The following is a 7085-nucleotide window of genomic DNA, read 5'->3' as shown; positions in this document are numbered from 1 at the left end:
CACTGCCAGGGTCAGTTTGTTGAATAGCCCTCAAGGCTTCCTGCAGATTTAGGGCATAGTCTCTGATGCTGTCCTGTGCCCGCTGCCTACATCCATAGAACCTCATTTTAATCTCAGCGGAGGTATGTGTATCAAAGGTACCCCGAAGCCGGGCCAGGATACCCTTCACAGTCCTTTTCTCCTCAGTGGGCCATGATTTTACCTCCCTTTGGGCTGCGCCAGTTAACTGCCCTGTCAATATGCTGACCTTCTGCTCCTCTGTCAGGGGGTAAACCTGGATGAAACTGTATAGCCTTTCCTTAAAGTCAGTTAGGGCATGGGGCTCCCCTGAGTATTTGGGCAGCCAGGCCGCTCCAGGGATGTAGGGCAGGGAAAAGGGCGTCACTGCTGCTGCAGCTGCGTTGGTGGTAGTGGGCGCCTCTGTGTCTGACATCTTCCTCCCCCTAGTTAAGCGTGGCCTACCTTCCGGCGATCCTCTTCTGTAGGCCGCGGCTCCGCTGCTGCTGCTATGGACGAGGACCTGGCGTCGCGTCCTGATGACGTCAGCGTCGCTCTCTCTCCCTTCCAGGACCTTGCGCAGCGTCGGAGCGTGGGGCGGAGCTTCGGATCTCGCACGGTTTTGACATCCACGCCCCTCTTCTTCCCGCGCGGCGTTCTGAAGATGGCGTCCGATGGCGGGAAGCAGCTGCGGATGGCGGGAAGAAGGCAGAAGACGGCGGGAAACGGTCCAAGATGGCGTCCGATGGCGGGAATCGGCTCCGGATGGCGGGAAACTTCGCCACAGGTAAGTTTACAAAAGTCTTTTTCAGGCACGCAGTACCCGGTGGTTGCGGGCACGAAATCCTGCCGACTACGCCAAAGCTGACTCGCCCCCTGGGCCGTGGGGCACTCGGATCCGGGCAATAGGGAAACGATGGGGGTAGTAGTGGTGACCCGGTTCCGTGGCTCAGGGTGGTCAGGCCAATGGTAGACTGCTACGTTCTGCTGATAATGTCCGACTACGCCACCCGTGGATTGCGGTTATTAGGAACCGCCGCTGCATGCAGACCGCTGGGGCTGATGAGGTGTGCAGCTAGGGTAGTGTGACTCCCCACGGGAAGAGTGCGGCCCCAGGGCAGTATAATGGATGGTGGGAGTGATGGTAGTGAGAATCCCAGTGCTGATAGTGCGGGAGGAGCAAGGAGCACACAGACAACAAGTTGCAGTCCAGGGTCTTTACTACAACAGGTAAACTGACCCATAAACAGTCCCGGCTAGGAGGGGACCTGGACGTCTGAAAGCAACGGGGAAATTGGCCCTGGTCAGGGTGAGGGTGTAGGCCTACCGTGCTTTCTGCGCTCCTTCTGGCTATCTCCTCCTGATAGGGTAACAGCCCACGTTTCCGAGCTTTCCGTGTATTCTCGCCTGTATGGCCTGCGACGTGGGTTCCTTTCTGCTCCCAGCCTTGTACGGCTTTACTGGTCCCTTCGGTTGTGGCAGGGCCTCCAGGCTTCTTAGGCCAAGGAATGTACAGTCCCTTGCGGACTGGTTCTCTGCTGGGGGATGTGGAATCCTTCCAGCCTCAGACACCAAAGTCTGGTAAAATTAAGTCTTTTCTCTGCCAAGACAGGCTCTCTACGCCTCTTGTCTCTGGCTTGTGGCTCTCCTCCTGCCACACTTCCTCTTAGGTGCAATCAACTTTCTGTCCCTGCTCCACTCTGGGACACGTCTCAGAGCTGAGACAGGCAATCCAGTTCTCTCTAACCCTGCCCCCAGCACCAGCTTTTATAGGGGCAGCCTGCTCCCCCTACTGGCCTGAGACAGAAGGCATTGCATGCTAATGTTCCCCTGATAAGAGAACCTCCCCCTTGCTCTCAGACACAGCTTTAATACATTTTGTGGCATCCAGGCCAGGGTGACACACATGGTGACGGAGAGGTTGTGAGGGCAGATAGGGGGTGTTGTCACGTGCGAGCACATGTGCATGCTGGCTTGTGTGTGAGAGTGCGCTTCCTAGGTGTGGCGCGCTGCAGACAGTCAAAGGGATTGTTCCCTTTCATTAAAAGTTAATCCCCGGCTGCAGCCTATTAGAAAGCAACTAACCGCGCTCTACTCACCCTACCCGGGTCTACCGGTGAGTCTCGCCTCTGCTCCCGGCCTGTGGCATTGGCCGTGAAGCTGACGTTCCGTCGACAGCGCTGCAGCCGATCAGTGAGCTCAGCGGCTCTGAGTGGGGCGTTGTGTATACAAGACCTTTTAAGGAAGCCAGCAAAAAAATTGAAGAGAAGGGAAAGCACAAAAGGACCTGGTCTTGCTGAGCACTGGAAAGGGCAGCCGGCAGCCTGACGTCAAAGTAGAAAAGCAGCAAATGAGAGGCTAGTCTCAGCCTATGGCCACACCACCCTGAACATGCCCAATCTCGTCTGATCTCAAAAGCTAAGCAGGGTTGGGCCTGGTTAGTACTTGGATGGGAGACCACCTGGGAATACCAGGTGCTGTAGGCTTTTGCTTTTTCCTTCCTTCCACCAGCAGGGGGCACTCTCTTCTATGCCTTTTTTCCATTCCCTTTCACAAGTGCACACATTCATTCTCTTTTCTTTTTTTCATTTGCTTTCTCTCTTGCGCTATTTCATCTCTGCAAAATACCAGCATCCTTCTGATCACCGTGGGCCTCCAGCATTGTTGCTTCTTTACTTTTAATACTAGGCTCCTTTTCACCAGGACCAGCGTCTCCCCCGTGGCTGGAGGCAACCACCGGTAACCCCAAGCAGAAGACGTTTGCAGGCAACACGACCCTCCCCCCTGAAGAGCAGCTCAAAGTCACTGGCAACCATCTCACCCTCTTCCTTCATTCACCCCTGGACGTCTCGCTCCGCCCCCAAGTTACGGGTCCAGCTTGCTCTTTCTGTCACATTACCGCGATGAAGGGTTTAGCCTGCAGGAGACCCTGCGCCGAGACATTTTTGAAGACACCTGATGCGGCGGGTGAATCACTGCTAAACAAACCACACCTGTAGGGACGGCACAGACTTTGCATGGACCTTCGGAGCCCGCCCCGTCACGGCCAGTTTGCTCGCCACCAAGCGATCCTGAGAAAGGCTGGCCGGGCGATGGATCGAGCAGCTTCTACTGGCCATACCACCTTGGATACGCCTGATCTCATCTGATCTCAGAAGCAAAGCAGGGCTGGGCTTGGACAGTACTTGGATGGGAGACCTCCTGGGAATACCGGGTGCTGTAGACTATTTTGATGATGTTTTTACCTACTGCCCAGCTCGGCTAGCATGGAACGGCACCTTGCCGGACACCGACCCAAAGTAACTTAGATGATGGAAGCCCCAAGGCCTCTGAGCCAGTAGGCAGCTAATTACGCTACCCCGCCGCCTTCACCCAGGCCTGACACCGAGCTCCTTTCCACGGCTAGGAGTGCTTATTGACTCCGCAGCTCGCCGTGTGGAAATGATGGCGTTAAAAGCACCCGGGGCCGTGAAGGGGCCAGGCTTTCAGCAGGTGCCCAGGGAAGGTTTTGGATGTCGGTCGCCTAGCGAGGGCCAGCAGAAGTAACATGTTTCTCTGCAAAGAAGCTTGTGTAACCAAGCCAGACGGCTGACAAAGAGCTAACCTCAGTGCAAGGAAGGCAAGGAAGGTGCGGAAGGAATTGGGGAGGGGGTGGTGATTCCTGCTAGGGCCCTGAAATCATAAAACAGGCAGGGGAGTCTGACGCATGGTGACGGAGAGGTTGTAGGGGCAGATAGGGGGTGTTGTCACGTGCGAGCACGTGTGCATGCTGGCTTGTGTGTGAGAGTGCGCTTCCTAGGTGTGGCGCGCTGCAGACAGTCAAAGGGATTGTTCCCTTTCATTAAAAGTTAATCCCCGGCTGCAGCCTATTAGAAAGCAACTAACCGCGCTCTACTCACCCTCCCCGGGTCTACCGGTGAGTCTCGCCTCTGCTCCCGGCCTGTGGCATTGGCCGTGAAGCTGACGTTCCGTCGACAGCGCTGCAGCCGATCAGTGAGCTCAGCGGCTCTGAGTGGGGCGTTGTGTCTACAAGACCTTTTAAGGAAGCCAGCAAAAAAATTGAAGAGAAGGGAAAGCAGAAAAGGACCTGGTCTTGCTGAGCACTGGAAAGGGCAGCCGGCAGCCAGACGTCAAAGTAGAAAAGCATCAAGTGAGAGGCTTGTCTCTGCCTACGGCCACACCACCCTGGACACGTCCGATCTCATCTGATCTTGGAAGCTAAGCAGGGTCGGGCCTGGTTAGTACTTGGATGGGAGACTGTAAAATAATAATCTTCCTGTATTATTTTTTTCTACTGAGGACTTCTCAAAGTATCAATATCACGATATTCTTATAAAAAAATGTATCTATTTATTCTTGGATTGTCCATTAAAAAGAATCAGATTGCAGCAGGTACATACAATAATTAGTTATAAAGTAATTGTCCATTTGTCCATAATTAGCTTAATTGTTGAGATTCACCCATCTTTCCTTGGATCCTGGCTGGTAAATCATGTCTTTGTCCAGCATGTGTCCACGCCTACATGTCATCTGCTTCTCAGCATGAAGATTCTGTGTCTTGTGGGGTGGGCACAGCAAGAGAGCCCCCCCTTTCTGTACCATGGGCTTTTATAGCCAGTCGTATGGACACCTGTTCTACATATGGTAGTGAACCAAAAATACACACACAAATAGCGCATGTCAACTAGACACGATGGCTGAGGCATAGAACTCAGAAAAATGATTATCGATTAACATTCCAAATGAATTTCCATAATTAACCATTTAACATTTCCCCCTTTTTTGAGAATAAAAGGACTTTAACTGAAATTTCTCAAAAGAAGATACATTCATCAATCATTTTTTCTTTCCTTCTTCCTTGGCAATATCATTAAATTTCCATAATAATAATAGTAATAATAGTATCAATATCGGATTATTGTTATATAATAATGTGAATTCATGTTATGGTAAGCCGTGACTAATATTCATTTAATATGTATAATTATACTTCCCTATATCTAAATTGAAGCAATCGCGGGTTCAATCGTCATCATCTGATGTCATCGGGTCGTCGTCTCGTCTTCTTCTTGGTTCTTTTATAACACAGTCTTTAGATGAAAACTCCTTTGAAATAAATTACAGCATGTAGATATTGTACAGTCCATAATTGTGTTCATTATTGTTCAGTCCATAAACTGTACTCTTTATTAGAAAGATCATGTGTGTCAGTTGATAAGAAAACAAAGTCCATGGATGAAATGTAGCTTTAATATCTGTGCAGTGTCTCCTGGACTTACGTTGGATCGTCTTTGGAATCTTCCGTGTGTCTGCACTGGTCTCGTGTCACTTTTGGAACAGATGTGACGTCTTTGGTCAGTAAAGCAAGGGTTAACTTGACACTTTCCTGCTTTATATAGCACCATAACCAGTACTCAGTCCTTTATATACAGGACACATATGCCAGGTATTAACTGTTCACCAGCTTTCATTGAAGCGTTGCAGGTGATAAGAAACCACTGGAACGTGATGAAACTTAAACACAACACAGTACATATAGGATCATCGTCCTCTGCTGTCCTGGTGATCAGTGGTGTGAATTGTATTGTATGTAATGGACACAGTCTATTTTAACACTCAGCAGTCACACCTGTTACCTTCTGAGACGTCCGGATATCAGTTGCTTCTTCTTGTAACTTTTGAGAATCTCTTTGATTTATAAAAATTAAAAGTCTTTATTAAGATAGAATTCATAATTGCGATGTCTTGATTGAAGTCTTCATTCCCTAATCTGATACCAAATCTGGCAGTTTTTCCTAACCTATAATATCACAGCGTACCATAGCAATCAGTAATATCCATCTAATTATTATCAAAATATTAAAATAAATTATGTTTGGAATAATAAACAATAATAGATAATAATTCATTATCAATCAAGTTCTCCATATGATAGAACATTTTTTTGTCATAGGTGTAATTACCTTTTCCAACCCATAGGTATCAGTGTATTTTGAAAAAACAAGTTTTTATATCTTTATTAAACCAATAATATCAAAGAATGTATACTCCTGAACCAAAATGAATAAATATATGAATGTATGAATGAATGAATGAATGAATAAATGAATGAATGAATTGCTGTGTTTACTCAGAAAATGTAAACAATTTTTTCTTTAGCAATATATATTTAATGAAGCAATACTCTTGTATTAGACATTACTTTATTAAATATTAATGTGTTTTCTCAATTGAGATATTGAACTCAAATAAAATCAAATGAGAATTAAAAAATGAAAAAATAGAAAAATAAGAAGTATAAAGTAAGAATAAAATTTTAAAAATGAAAAATAAAATTAAGAGTAAAAATAAGAATAAAAATAAAAATAAGGCCTTTAAATTTTAATGATAAATGCAGAGTAATTATATTCTCCATAAAAAATACCCTTATATCTCCATTATCTGGATGATTTCATATTTGTCATAACCTTGTACCACCAAAAAATATTAAATTATGCAACTTTGCATGTAATACCCTTCTTAATTATACCATAGTACCTTATTATTATTTCTTCTTTATTAAAATGTGTGGAAAATAAGTATTGATCAAAAGTGATTATGTAATCAGGATCAAAAACACATTTTCCCCCTTCATACCAAAAATATTATTTTATAAAATTTATGTATATATCAGAACCAAATTAAAAATAATTATTCTTCTAGAAATATTGTGCATAAATTTCATATCGATGAGTAGCATAGATTTGACTAAAGAGAGGTGTGTACCTATTTAGGTAACCATTAAAAATAATATTATAGTTATTCAAGAATATTATCATGTGGAAAATTATTCTAAATTTAAATTTGCTTTGTAAACCATTTTGATGTGTGGTTGCCCTTATCCACTATTAGTTAAATCAAGAAATAATAATTATTAAAGAAATATAGAAATATATATATGTAGATACAGTGCCTACAAGTAGTATTCAACCCCCTGCAGATTTAGCTGGTTTGATAAGATGCAAATAAGTTAGAGCCTTCAAACTGCAAACGAGAGTAGGTTTTATGAACAGAAGCATAAATCTTACAAACCAAAAAGTTATGTTGCT

General features: G+C 45.6%; 2 non-coding genes across 2 annotated transcripts; both read left to right on the top strand.

Annotated features, from left to right (window-relative positions):
• Positions 1 to 2364: 2364 nt before the first annotated feature.
• On the top strand, positions 2365 to 2483 carry LOC141267006 (5S ribosomal RNA). The gene has a single exon (XR_012321025.1). It is a non-coding gene; the product is annotated as a 5S ribosomal RNA (ribosomal RNA).
• Positions 2484 to 3103: 620 nt separating this feature from the next.
• On the top strand, positions 3104 to 3223 carry LOC141266941 (5S ribosomal RNA). The gene has a single exon (XR_012320960.1). It is a non-coding gene; the product is annotated as a 5S ribosomal RNA (ribosomal RNA).
• Positions 3224 to 7085: the final 3862 nt, after the last annotated feature.

This window comes from Phyllobates terribilis, unplaced genomic scaffold (genome assembly GCF_046119375.1).
Source record: "Phyllobates terribilis strain yellow unplaced genomic scaffold, ASM4611937v1 Scaffold_4__5_contigs__length_816908805, whole genome shotgun sequence".
Classification (NCBI taxonomy): Eukaryota; Metazoa; Chordata; class Amphibia; order Anura; family Dendrobatidae; genus Phyllobates; species Phyllobates terribilis.
The sequence above is the reverse complement of the archived record's forward strand: the minus strand, read 5'-3'. Positions and strand labels throughout refer to the sequence as shown.